This window comes from Schistocerca piceifrons, chromosome 7 (genome assembly GCF_021461385.2).
Source record: "Schistocerca piceifrons isolate TAMUIC-IGC-003096 chromosome 7, iqSchPice1.1, whole genome shotgun sequence".
Lineage (NCBI taxonomy): Eukaryota > Metazoa > Arthropoda > Insecta > Orthoptera > Acrididae > Schistocerca > Schistocerca piceifrons.
In genome coordinates this window covers 423,910,973-423,926,153 of record NC_060144.1, presented here as the reverse complement: position 1 = coordinate 423,926,153, position 15,181 = coordinate 423,910,973, and the positions used below count along the sequence as shown (strand labels likewise).

Sequence of the window (15,181 nt, the reverse complement as noted above, 5' to 3'; positions counted from 1 at the left end):
GCTCATTTCTGCGATGCTGCACCAGGATAGACCGGGTCCTGGTAAGACTAGGAATACGCACCGTTGACGCCAGTCTCAACCTTAAAGTCCCTAGGATTTACGATAATAATCCGTGCGAGTGGGGAAGCAGCTACATTGGTCACTCCATGGTATCGTTTCCGACCGCTGCTTAGAACATCGACGGCGCATAAGAAATCGGGAACTTGTGAAATAAGAACTTCCTGAGCACAGCTTCCAAATAAAGGCAACACTCTTCTCGATGAAACGTAAGGTTCCTTGTGAAATAGCCTCACTGTATCTAATGAAAAAGAGCTGTGCAGAAGGTAATACCTATGGAAGGTAGAATAGGGTGGAGAGTTTGTGTTTTACTGAGAATCAGTGTCTGTACATAAACGGAAATGTTCTAACTCATGCTCTCATCATCGCCCAGCCTCAACCGCTAAGGATAGAAACTTGAAATTGGGAGAGAGTGTTATCTTATGTTGTAGGCAATGTGTAAGCAGGGTTAGTGAACTATTGAATCATTTTTAAAGATAAATCTATGAAAATTAGTATTTTACTTCCGGGTTAGAAATACAAATATGTGTGTTTGAGTGTTTTGGGAATTCACCTCCTAAGGATGTGTAAGAATGAAAGCATTTTTACAAAAATATTTCGTTGCCGCGGTTAGAAGTAGGTATCGGGCGATGAAAGTTTATATGCAGATATTACCTCAAGAACAGCAAGGTCAGGCTAAAACTCTCCGAATCGAACTACCACAATCGTTTTTGATTAATTTTTTGGGCAACACCATGATTCTATGTCGTTAATTAGACGTTCCAATCTACGCAAGCGTATCAGCGAGCGGTAAGTTTTTTTTTTTTTTTTTTTTTTTTTTTTTTCTTTCCGGATAGCTAAGACTCTAAGAGAGTTAGTAAAGTTTCCGATTGCGAATTATTAACTAGCTCGAGAACATAAATTAGTAATAAGTAATACTTTGTGTGTGCGATAATGGAAAGCTGTGTAATTATACAATGCTGTTTGTTAAATAGTTAACAATAACAACCTTGCGGTAACTTTTATGTAGAGTAGAATGTTGTTCATGTATGTGAATCGAAGTTTCTTCTTCCTGATATCATAATTTATGGAATTCACGAAGACCTGACTAACAAAGTAAATATATCGTAGTAATATTAGTATATTAATATGCTTCCGTAAGTTAGTTAAAACGCCAGAGTTATCATTATTTTCACTTTCCGATTGGGGTAAACATTAAAGCCAAACATTAAGTTCCAGAACATGTTCGACATAATCGCAAGGGTGAGAAACTGCGTACTAGCTAACCTATCTTCGCTGCAAAACAAGTAGCCTGTCCCGTGTGCGGTGAGCCACTTCGGCACAGTGCCCTGTGTTTCCTTATTTGTCAGAGTCACAGGACTTCATACGACCAGAGACAATAGTCACGGACGCTGGATAAAATGAGACACTGCAATGCTTGCTGCCTACACATATCCTATCCCAATAAACGAACCAGAGCTCTTATCAGTGGGTACACTCATTGTCCAAGATCCTATTTGAGTTTCTAGATTTAAGATCATATCCTCAGTTTTGTAGCAGATTCCAGGAAGTAAGGTCCGTCGGTCAACTGACCCTATCGGTTTTGGAAATTTGGGAATTTGTGGCAAGGACTATTGGACCAAACTGCTAAGGGCATCGGTCCCTAGGCTTACGTACAACTTAATCTAACTTAAACTAACTTATGCTAAGGACAAAACACACACACCCAAGCCCGACAGAGGACTCGAACCTCCGACGGGGGGAGCAGCCCGAATCCTGACAAGACGCCTAAGACCGCACGGCTACATCGAGCGGCCCTATCGGTTTTCCTAAAATATATTTTGCGTGAAAGGATCAAATTCACTGTTTCAGAGCAGATGTCTATGGCATGTCCGATGCATCCTGTATATTGAGATCGGGCAATGGACCAATGAATGAAAGTTGTGGTAAATTTAATGTTAGGGCATCCTAACCAGCAGTCATCTATTCCCCATTTGTTGTTACAGAAAACCATTTTACCCTGTGTTCTCATACAGCAAAAGTTCTACTAAGGGTGGTGAATAAATGCTTCGTGGAAGACGGGGAAAAAGTTGCAGAGGAACAATATAGAATCAGAAAAGAACAAACGTACAAGATATGCAACTGACTGTTTAGAACTATAGGCGAGAGATACGTTGGAAGAGGAAGAGAAGTTTATACTGTTTTCTTTTACTTGGGGAAAGCCTTTCGTAGAGTACGGTAGAAAAAATTTATGAACATTCTAAGGAAGACTGGAGCCAACTGGAGGGATAGAAGGTTCAAAGGTTCATTAAGAATCCATATCTGCGACAGAAAAAACGAGTGCAGATTGGGAATGAGATGACAGAGGAAAGCGGAGGATAGAACATATTTGATTTCCGGGTGTTAATGTGTTATTGACTGAGAGCAAAAGAACTATTATCCGAACGTTAAATACATGAAATAATATCGGTAAGGAATTCTGAACGATAATCAGTGAGAAAGAGATAAAATTTATGGTGATCAGTGCAAGGATAGTAAGAACAACTGTAAAGTTAATACAGGAAGATGTAGAAAAAAGTTAGTGCTTTCAAATATGGTGGGAAGCATAATTAACTGGAATACATGAAGTGCAATAAGGAGGTGAAAACGCGTATAGCAGTTGATAAGGAGTCATCTAATAAGAAGATGAAGCTTCTATGTGGGTAAATGGACAGGGACCTGAGGAAGAGTCTGATGAATCGCTTTATATGGAGCATGGCTTTATAGAGAGCTAAGACATGGTCACTGAGCAAAGGGGAAGAAAGAAGAATTAAAACAATTGAGATGTGGATTTGGAGGAGGATGGAGAGGATAAAATGGGTAGACAGAGAGAGAAATGAGGAAGTGTTGAGAACACTGTGGAAAGAGAGAGAAATTTGAAAGGTGATCAGGAAGAGGAAATACTGTTGGTATGGGCACTGATGACAAGAGACAGTTTACTAATGGATGCTTTAGAAGGAACAGTGAATGGAAGAGGAAGAAGAGGACGGAGAAGGTATCTGACTGTGGATAGTATAAGGATAAAAAACAATTATGAGGAAACGAAGATGGTAGCAAATGACAGGACTTGATGGTGAGATAGATGTGAAGAACTGGCCTGTGGCAGGACACTGATAACGATGATGGCTCCTTAATTTATAGGTTTGAAATGAATCTTTTCTGAGCTTTATCTCACTTTCCGTAACTCTTCAACCTGTGGAAAAATATAACAAGGTCTGTAGAACCAAAATACTTATTATTTATTCCTCTAAGTGCGTTACGAACGAAAGAATACCTTTGAATATTTGTTGAAGCTTTTTTCTGAAGCTAAACTTCGAGTGTGGCTCAAAAGTGGCTGTACTGCAACTACTCTCTTACACATTGTCTACTCAAGAACTTCGACATTTAAAAATTCTCATTACATCTTTATCGCTTTTTATAAACTAGTTAGAAAACAAAAATTAGTAATAAGTAACATTTTGTGTGGGCGATAATGGAAAGCTGTGTATTTTTAAATAGCCGGAAACTGACTGCGCTAAGAAATGTATTGCACTGGCAACTGAGTAGAAAACTAAGTGATGCGTTCATCTTCATCAGTCCGCCTGGTAGTTCATCGCACCCTTGTGAATCTGTGCCCATGTACCATACGTCTGGATACAAGACCGTACACAGTTTGTGGAAACTGTGTAGGCAGTCTTCGTATGTGTGCAAAGGGCGGCGGGCAGCGCAGAGCTGCGCATTTCAAGAGACGACCGCGGCGAAGTCCGCTCACAAACAAGCCAGCAAACTCTGCCCCTCGGCAGGTTTCTGTCATGCTCCCTGGCTTGAAGGACGTCACAGCAATGACTATGCATTACGTACACTCGGAGCAGAAACACAATACATCAGAATGCAACAGATGTGGGACAAACAACATCCTCTGTCGCAAACACAGCTGTAAAAGCAGAGGAAATGAGGCATTGCGTACGTCGACTACAGTTCATCGGTACCTTTAACATTGAAGGAATACTGTTAGACTTACACAGTGATATAACTTCTGCACAGTGAATTATTGTCAAAAGGCATTTGCGTTATAGGGACGTATAGAGAATTTAATCTCCCCACGTATTTAGCATTTGCGGGTTATGAAAAGGCCTTTAACCGGATGGTGGGTTGTGTGCTATGAGAAATTTTAGTAGAATATGTTACCTCTTAGTATTTATAAGGTCAGATCGATGTTTGTACGCTGATAACAAAATCAAGACCCTTTTCGGCACAAGCAAGGAGTGAGAAATGTTTGAGTATGCACGAAATACACACTACTGGCCATGAAAATTGTTATACCACGAAGATGACGCGCTACAGATGCGAAATTTAACCGACAGGAAGAAGATGCAGTGATATGCAAATGATTAGCTATTCAGAGCATTCACACAAGGTTGGCGCCGGTGGCGACACCTACAACGTGCTGACATGAGGAAAGTTTCCAACCAATTTCTCATAGTCAAACAGCAGTTGACCGGCGTTGCTCGGTGAAACGTTGTTGTGATGCCTCGTGCAAGGAGGAGAAATGCGTACCATCACGTTTCCGACTTTGATAAAGGTCGGATTGTAGCCTATCGCGATTGCGGTTTATCGTATCCTGACAGTGCTGCTCGCGTTGGTCGAGATCCAATGACAGTTAGCAGAATATGGAATCGGTAGGTTCAGGAAGGTCATACGGAACGCCGCGCTGGATCCCAACGGCCTCGTATCACTAGCAGTCGAGAAAACTGGCTCCTTATCCGCATGGCTTTAACGGATAGTGCAGCCACGTCTCGATCCCTGAGTCAACAGATGGGGACGTTTGCAACACAACAACCATCTGCACGAACAGTTCGACGACGTTTGCAGCAGCATGGACTATCAGCTCGGAGACCATGGCTGCGGTAACCCCTGACGCTGCATCACAGACAGGGGCGCCTGCGATGGTGTATTCAACGACAAACTTGGGTGCACGAATGGCAAAACGTCATTTTTTCGGATAAATCCAGGTTCTGTTTACAGCATCATGATGGTCGCAACCGTGTTTGGCGACATCAAGGTGAACGCACATTGGAAGCGTGTATTCGTCATCGCCATACTGGCGTATCACCCGGCGTGATTGGTATGGGGTGCCATTGGTTACACGTCTCGGTCACTTCTGGTTCGCACTGAAGGCACTTTGAACAGTGGACGTTACATTTCAGATGTGTTACAACCCGTGGCTCTACCCTTCATTCGATTCCTGCGAAAACATACATTTCCGAAGGATAATGCACGACCGCATGTTGCACTTCCTGTACGGGCCTTTCTGGATACAGAAAATGTCGACTGCTGCCCTAGCCAGCACATTCTAGAGATCTCTCACCAATTGAAAACGTCTGGTCAATGGTGGCTAAGTAACTGCCACGTCACAATACGCCAGTCACTACTCTTGATGAACTGTGGTATAGTGTTGAAGCTGCATGTGCAGCTGTACCTCTACACGCCATCCAAGCTTTGTTTTACTCAATGCCCAGGCGTATCAAGGCCGTTATTACGGCCAGGGTTGGTTGTTGTGGGTACTGATTTCTCAGAATCTATGCACCCTAATTGCGTGAAAATGTAGTCATATGTCATTTCTAGTACAATATATTTGTCCAGTTTTTATCATCTGCATTTCTTCTTCGTGTAGCAATTTTAATGGCCAGTAGTGTACATATCGCTAATCTTAAAAGTATATACATCAGGCTCTTGCACTACTTTCACAAATTGCATATCAGGAGCTTCGTAAAATATAGCAGCAATTATTCCTTCATTCACCATTTCACTTGTACTAGTTGTATTCTAACTGCAGGCGAGGCATTGGCAAGGAGCCCAAAAACTTTACCATCAGAGAGTGTAGAAGGATACAAAAATTCTCTCGCACTCCATTTACTCTGAAGAGATCCACACTTTAGCTTAACAAATGTACGCTTACATAATTTTCTTGTGAAATGTTACTTGCACTTTCTGTACTCTCAGCCCCTCATTTAACATATATCTAGATGAAATTCTGAATAAATTGCGAAAGAAAATAGAAGATGCTACCAAGGAAGGTATAGAACATTTAACTCGACCCATTTTGCCGATGTCTAATTTATAATGGTGTGTACTAAAGACAACCAACTCGTACAATGAAATGTATTGCAAGACGATACAATCTGACCATGTTCACAAATAAAATTAATGTTCCAGCCATTTGAGGAAAACTACATTTTACAGCTGAGTTATTGGTACAAGTCTGTGGATTCTTCTACATGTTATGCTTATGATAATGACCCTAAAAAGAAATGACAGTGATACTTACACGTGTTAGATAGGATTGACAGAATGCTACTCAATGCAACCAGTAACGGGAGAGTACTTAAATTCTGTAATTCCATTGCTGATTTATATTTTACAGATGGCTCGGAAGTAGGGACTTTAATGTCCAAAAAATTACGCAGCGTTGAAGCGGCAGAAATGAGACTCCTATGACCTTCGGCAGAATTAAAATTAGTGATCATAAGAGGAGCAGAAAGGAGTTCCACGCTGTAATAGTAGCAGAAGAAGTCCAGCAGTAAATGAGCAGCTACTGCATAGGGATCATGGCTGGATACTGAGGAGAAACTACGACTGTAAACCCAATGGTAAGAGTAGGATAAGGCCGTGAAGAAGATGGTGCGAAGAGCGTTTAACTGCTTGATTTAGAGGCAGGAAAAAATGTATAACCTGAAAGTGAACCAGATGGTGATGAATAATTTCTTATACCTTTTACAGGATGTGAACATGAAAGCCCAAACCTCACAGGGGAAAGATGGTACAACAAAATTAAATCGACTGTCTGAAGTAGGATTATGTTCCTCGAGCTTTTTTTGTTGAAAACTCATTGACCGCAGTAAATTTTCACTTCCAACGATGTGGGCAATTTACATGAAGGAAAACCTGCATTCTCTATTCACTTCACCAGTCCACAGAATATCTGTAAGCGTGTGATGGTGGCGGTGTACCAGCGCACGTCTCAGACAATCCTACGGATTCAGAAGAAAGATGGGCCAGTATCATGCGTCTCTAACCGGTAACTAATGTAATTTTACGGATGAGCACTATCGATCAACACACAACTGTCGTGCCCTACAGCCAACATATCGGCGATGTGTTCGCCTTACGAGAGAGCGTCCAACTCGGGAACATCTTCCATGTGACAAACGTGGACCAACCGACTGGAGTCATTTGTAGTACCCACTGACATGAACGACATGAACCGAACTGATCATCATTGGATACTAACTGAAAAATGTGGTGCATCGTTGTTAAAATCTTCCTTATAAATTGGTGTGCAAAAGCTAAGGGCGAAAGTAGCTTTCGCATGTCGTAACGAAGTTCGACAAAAATAGGACCACACAATGAAGGAACTGCTTATAGTACAGAAGGCAACTGAAGTGGTAGGCAGAGAGACGAGCAGAAATGATACTTTTACTCAAAGACAATAACTGCACTTTAGTCATCGCGATTTATGAAACTCTGCTGCACATTACAAGTGCCGGAACATAGTTCTTCATATGGTGTGCGATCGTAAAGGCAGTACTTGTTATGCAACGTGCAACCATAAAATTTGGTTGGGGTTTAGCCTGGAGGGCCATCCATTACTCCACCAGCGCGGTTCACAACTGATGGTGGCAAACCGCTGGATGTTCGTTCGTGCTCGCGGACATACTGAAATAGATCTCCACAATTCATAACACACCCTCTCGACTGGAAGTAAATCGGGGGAGAGGTGAAGTCAGTACATCTGTCGAATATCCTGTCATTCCAAGAGGTCTTGCACCTGCGACCCCCCCCCCCCCCCCCCCGCTACAGGCTACAGTCTAACAATTTGTTGTTGTTGTGGTCTTCAGTCCTGATACTGGTTTGATGCAGCTCTCCATGCTACTCTATCCTGTGCAAGTTTCTTCATCTCCCAGTACCTACTGCAACCTACATCCTTCTGAATCTGCTTATTGTATTCATCTCTTGGTCTCCCTCTACGATTTTTACCCTCCACGCTGCCCTCCAATGCTAAATTTGTGATCCCTTGATGCCTCAAAACATGTCCTACCAACCGATCCCTTCTTCTAGTCAAGTTGTGCCATAAACTTCTCTTCTCACGAATCAAATTCAATACCTCCTCATTAGTTACGTGATCTACCCACCTTATCTTCAGCATTCATCTGTAGCACCACATTTCGAAAGCTTCTATTCTCTTCTTGTCCAAACTAGTTATCGTCCACGTTTCACTTCCATACATGGTTACACTCCATACAAATACTTTCAGAAACAACTTCCTGACACTTAAATTTATTCTCGATGTTAACAAATTTCTCTTCTTCAGAAACGATTTCTTTGCCATTGCCAGTCTACATTTTATATCCTCTCTACTTAGACCATCATCAGTTAATTTGCTCCCCTAATAGCAAAACTCCTTTACTACTTTAAGAGTCTCATTTCCTAATCTAATTCCCTCAACATCACTCGATTTAATGTGACTACATTCCATCATCCTTGTTTTGCTTTTGTTGATGTTCATCTTATACCCTCCTTTCAAGACACCGCGCATTCCGTTCAACTGCTCTTCCAAGTCCTTTGCTGTCTCTGACAGAATTACAGTGTCATCGGCGAACCTCAAAGTTTTTACTTCTTCTCCATGAATTTTAATACCTACTCCGAATTTTTTTTTTTTTGTTTCCTTTACTGCTTGCTCAATATACAGATTGAATAACATCGGGGAGAGGCTACAATCCTGTCTCACTCCTTTCCCAACCACTGCTTCCCTTTCATGTCCCTCGACTCTTATAACTGCCCTCTGGTTTCTGTACAAATTGTAAATAGCCTTTTTCAATTTTTTGGTCCTGTCCTCCTCAGTTGCGCGTAATACTACGGTATGTTGATGATTTTCACTTCACTTCACTTCAAGAAAGCCCCAACATACCGCATAGCCAAACACCTCCAAAAGTTAGTTACAAAACACTATAAAGTAGAAAACAACAGAACAGTGATAAACACAGGAAACCTAATAGAAAATATACAGAACATACAGGTACCACACACAGCATCACTGATTTCATTCGATATAGAAAATATGTATACCTCCATCCCTATCACAGAAACAATAGAAATCATAGAACAAAATCTCTCATCTCACAGCAACCTCACCACAGACGCAATAAAAGAAATAACAGATATGCTCAGACTGACAACTGAACAAAACTACTTTCAGTTTGAGGAAGAATATTATCTACAAACAGATGGACTGCCCATGGGATCCCCAATATCAGGAACACTAGCAAACATTTTCATCAGTCACCTTGAAAATCTGACATTTGATAAGATAACCACAAATGAAAGTTTCAAAATCATATATTGGTACAGATACGTGGATGACATTATTTGTTTGGTAGACGAGCCAAGTGAAAAAATAGATGAACTCCATTCAGAAATAAACAAAGCTCATAAGAACATAAAATTCACACTTGAAAAAGAAAAAGAAAATCAAATAAATTTTCTTGACATCACAATTAAAAAAGAAAATGGAAAACATACATTTAACATCTTTAGAAAACCAACAGCCACGGACACAATAATACATTCCACATCCAACCACCCCCAAAGCCAGAAATTTGCAGCACTAAGGCACATGTTACATAGATTAAACAGAATCCCACTCAGTAAGAGAAACTATGAACAAGAAATGAACACGATCATACAAATAGCTAGGAACAACGGGTATGACACACATGTGGTACACAGGCTCAATCAAAAAATAAAAACACAAATAAAAAACAAACACAACATTTCCACAATACAAAAGAACTCACAAGCTGAAAACTTACAAACACACTCAACAAACACACACAATGACAACACCACACAGAAAAGAACCAGATGGTACACCATGACCTACACACATAAACTAACACACAGAGTTGCAAACATCCTAAAGAGACAGGGCTTCAAAATAGCATATAAGCCTGGGAAACCCTTCAATCACACCTAAGCCAGCCAGCTACCAAGAGGGACAAATTCCAACAATCAGGAATATATAAACTTGAATGTCAAAGTTGTGATGCAGTATACATAGGCAAGACATGCAGGAATTTTGAAACAAGATACAAAGAACATATCAGATGTTGGAAGTATGAAACAAACCATTCCACATTTGCAGAGCATTTAAAACACTACAACCATCATCCTACAAACATGGAACAAGAAATGAAAATAATGAGAATAAGCAACCATGACAAACATCTTATACAAATGGAAGAGAACTTCCACATCCAGAAAGCCATAGCAGAAAACAAACATGTGATAAATGAACAAACACACATCAGCACAGGCTCCTTACTACACTTAATAAAGGAAATGATAACATAAAAAAAGTATATAACACCCAAATACACACACACACACACACACACACACACACACACACACACACACACTCCCAAAAAAAAAAAAAAAAAAACACACACACACACACACACACACACACACACACACACACACACACACACAAGCGCACACACAAATGCATACACGAACAGACCACTGATACTTCGATAGTTACACTCATAAGTTTGGCAGTAATATTCGATCTTTGGCAAAAACATTTGACAGTCGGCAACAGAAACCAAAACATTGCATTAAAAAAAGCGTTCAGTGCATAGTGCTGTGGAATGCAGAAAAAACAGCAAATTGGCGCTCATAGGAAGAAGAAGAAGACCAAAAATGCAACAGGAGCATAATATGTAAGAAACTGTCTACGCAACCTGTAAGTACAGTTCAAAACATTACTACTTAATAGGAAATACCAACCACCAGAACTGTTTATAACCTATAGGCACAGTGACAAAAAATGTAAATAAAATAGCTAACATATGTACATATTACAGGCCACTGATGATGCCTTGCAGAAAATAAAGGCGAAACGCGTATGGCACTAAAATTGTGTTTTATTCAGTTGCTGTCAGACGGTCCATAAGTGAAAATCATCAACATACCGTGTAAATAGCCTTTCGCTCCCTGTATTTTACCCCTGCCACCTTCAGAATTTGAAAGAGAGTATTCCAATCAACATTGTCAAAAGCTTTCTCTAAGTCTACAAATGCCAGAAACGTAGGTTTGCCTTTTCTTAATCTTTCTGCTAAGATAAGTCGTAAGGTTAGTATTGCCTCACGTGCCCCAACATTTCTACGGAATCCAAACTGATCTTCAAAAATGGTTCAAATGGCACTGAGCACTATGGGACTCAACTGCTGTGGTTATCAGTCCCCTAGAACTTAGAACTACTTAAACCTAACTAACCTAAGGACATCACACACATCCATGCCCGAGGCAGGATTCGAACCTGCGACCGTAGCAGTCGCACGGTTCCGGACTGCGCGCCTAGAACAGCGAGACCTCCGCGGCCGCCAAAACTGATTTCCCCGAGGTCCGCTTCTACCAGTTTTTCCATTCGTCTGTAAAGAATTCGCGTTAGTATTTTGTAGATTAGTATTAGTTAGTATTAGTAAATCACACAATGCCGATCATTAAAAAGTAGTCAAAGCCGAAAGCGCCCCTGAAGAGACACACATGACGAAAAAGTACAGTGTCACAGTAATGTTCACCAGGGAGTGTGCCGTGTCCAATGCTACATTATGCCTCTACATAGCATAATCCCTGGACCACCAAAAAGATCATGTTCGTCAACGTTCATAGGTGCATTACGTGTTACCACCTCGCGCCATTCGAGGATACGACCAACGTTGCCTAACATGTGTATCAACGGTAACGCTACCTGAGTGACTCGGTTTTACGTGACAGTGACCTGGAACCACTGAAGTGAAGAGGAGTACAACATTCACTTTTTTCAAGGCCTCTAAATAGAGTATGAAGCAATGAGTTCCACAACAGAAGAAGTGATATAATTTACGTTATTATAAATACTCATTTGAGTACCAAAACACGTTGACAAGAAACATCTCATATATTAGAAAGCATCAGTATATCCTTGATTCTATAGAGAATTCAACACTCATTTACTAAACACGTTCTAGCTTCGGATTACCTTACAAATGATTTCGTGTGTCAAATATCTGACGTTAAACATGTAAGCGAAGAAAGTTCGGATAAGATTCCAGATTATGTTTAAAGTTTGTTGTAAGTTGCCAAGTGCTCTCATTGTCAAACTTTCGTTGAGCATAATCTGAATAATGTACGCTCTCTTTTAAGTAAAAGGTGGTTATCCGCGCACTTTAATGTTCATGACGTCATATCTCCTGATATTTTAGTCATACAATGTTATAATTTTGCACGTACATTCAGTGGAACATGTGGATACTATCTGAAAATTTTGTTGAGAACAGAGTCAAAAGTAAAGAAGTAATAAACTAAAACGTCAGGGCTGATGCGGAGGTGTTACTGCATTCACAGAGAAACTGTAGAAATAGATAATCTGTTTTCCTTTCTTCATTTTGTGGGTGGTGTCAGCCATGGAATGCTTCGAAGAAGTTTGAAATTATGTGCAAAATTTCTTAAAAGTCGCTAAGTGCTGTCATCGTTCAGATCAAATGTGTTTGAAATCTTATTGGACTTAACTGCTAAGGTCATCAGTCCCTAAGCTTACACACTACTTAACCTAAATTATCCTAAGGACAAACACACACACCCATGCCCGAGGGAGGACTCGAACCTCCGCCGGGACCAGCCGACCGTAGTGGCCGAGCGGTTCTAGGCGCTTCAGTCCGGAACCGCACGACTGCTACGGTCGCAGGTTCGAATCCTGCCTCGGGCATGGATGTGTGTGATGTCCTTGGGTTAGTTAGGTTTAAGTAGTTTTAAGTTCTAGGGGACTGATGACCTCAGTTGTTAAGTCCCATAGTGCTCAGAGCCATTTGAACCATTTCCGCCGGGACCAGCCGCACAGTCCATGACTGCAGCGCCTGAGACCGCACGGCTAATCCCGCGCGGCTAAGTGCCGTCATTATAAAGTACTGGATGAATATAGTCTGGGTAGTTGCGCTGCGTGAGTTACGCTCTCTCCAGAAATATACATTGTGTCTCAATGTCTTACTTGTCTTGTTGTGTTAAATCTTTTACACGAGATTATACCTCTAAATGAGGATATCTTGACACAATTTTAAATTTTTAAATTCCGTCACTATTTAAATGAAATACTGTAAATCAAATTTTTGTTGCCACTGTAAGCTCTTAGATAGGGAACCTGCAACTAGGAATTGGATGCCGTGCACCGGGTTAGCCGTTTGGTAATGTACTGTAGATATAGGATGGAAGTAGGCGCTTCCTATTTTCCATAGTACGAATTAGCTGCGTACAGTTTCTCGCTTATAGTAACAAATAACGTGATACTGTATAATGTAACACGTAAATCTGACATAGCCATATACTCGTATGTAGCACACATTTGAAGCTCATCAAACTCATTTGCTTGCTCTGGTGTTGAGAAACACGTCAGTAAATTACTGAAATTTAAATTATGAGCCAGTGGTGTTCTGTTACGAACACTATAGATCTGGTAATTTATTTTTCAATATTGTGGGTAATGAAACATTATTCAATCTTTGCAATGTTCTAAATCAGTGTTCCTAAATCAGAGAATTGCAATCCCACTCTGATCATGTGAACAATTTTGGACGTCGCATACTGAACTCCTAAGGAAAAAGATTTAATCCTATCCTACGACCACATTCACAAATATTCTCGTACACATCAGTTTACTGCCAACAATGAGTTTCATTTTGATTTGGTTGAGTTTATCAAAAACAGTCATTTGGTATAGTTAGAAAATAACTTTCAGAAGTGTTTTAAACCAAAACTAAACAATTCTCAATTAAACTGAATTCAGAATGAGATTTCACTCTGCAGAGGAGTGTGCGCTGATATGAAACTGCCTAGGAGATTACAACTGTGTGCCGGGCTGAGACTCTAGCTCTGGACCTTTGCGTTTCGCGGGCAAGTGCTTTACCAACTAAGCTACTCAAGCACGATTCACGAACCCTCACAGCTTCAATTCCGCCAGTACCTCGTCTCCTACTTTTCTAACTTCACAGAAGCTCTTCTGTGAACCTTGCAGAACTAGCGCTCCTGGAAGAAAGGATATTGCGAAGACGGCATAGCCACAGCCTGGGTTGGGAAAGCACTTGCCCGCGAAAGGCAAAGGTCCCCGTTCGAGTATCGGTCCGGGACGCAGTTTTAATCTGCCAGGATGTATTCAGAAACATTTTTTGAATTTACCAGATGAATGGTACATGTGAAAAATGTCTCGTAAGATCTCTGGAAAAATTGTTCCAACAACTCAAATCAAAAACTAAAATTTTCAATAAAAAGGTATATCAGTTTTTGGTTTGGTGTTATGGCAGAATTTCTGCTAATGTCAGATTTATCAGGGAAATTTTTGCTGACATTTACTACCACCTAAATGTGTGAATCCTTATTTTCATCAAACGTGTCCATTAAATGAAAACATCAAGAGTGCCATTAGATCAGCTGGGACACAGCTTTACACGCCAAGTTATTTTGTTAGAAAAAGCATCTATCTTATACATATTGAACTCTTTGCAGGCTTCAATAAAACCCTCTTTGCCATATTCAGACCGTACAAATAATTAATGGAGTATCCTATTAAATTTTACATCTCGTGTTTAATGTTATTACTAGGCTTGACAGGGTACATACGGGATGTTAAGAGAATCATATGTTGGATGCTCACTGTGCAGGGCACGGAGCTGCCACATACTCGTGCAAGATAGAGTTATCAGCAACTAATAGAGTTTAGAAAGACCCCATTGCGGTCTGACTCTGCCAGCTGGTCGAATCGTGTAATACTGAAATTTGTGCGACATTCGGGAGTGACAGTGGTCAGACGTTGAACTGCATGGGTATGTGAGGACAAGCATACTCATCGTCAAGGTTCCAGGTTGACCTCGTCTGACCACCACAAAACAGATCTGATGTGCACCAAACATATCGTATCCCCATCACATCCGTGCCTGTCATATGAGAACAACTGACGGACACCCTACAACACTGGTTTGACACTAGCGGCAGTTGACCTAGAAAAACTCTAAATTTGTGGTAAGATCTTAAGGGA

General features: G+C 40.8%; 1 protein-coding gene across 1 annotated transcript in view; it reads right to left on the bottom strand.

Moving 5' to 3' along the window:
* Positions 1 to 15,181, bottom strand: part of LOC124805757 (lachesin-like) — a 444,942-nt gene that overhangs the window by 219,375 nt on the left and 210,386 nt on the right. The window lies entirely within an intron of this gene.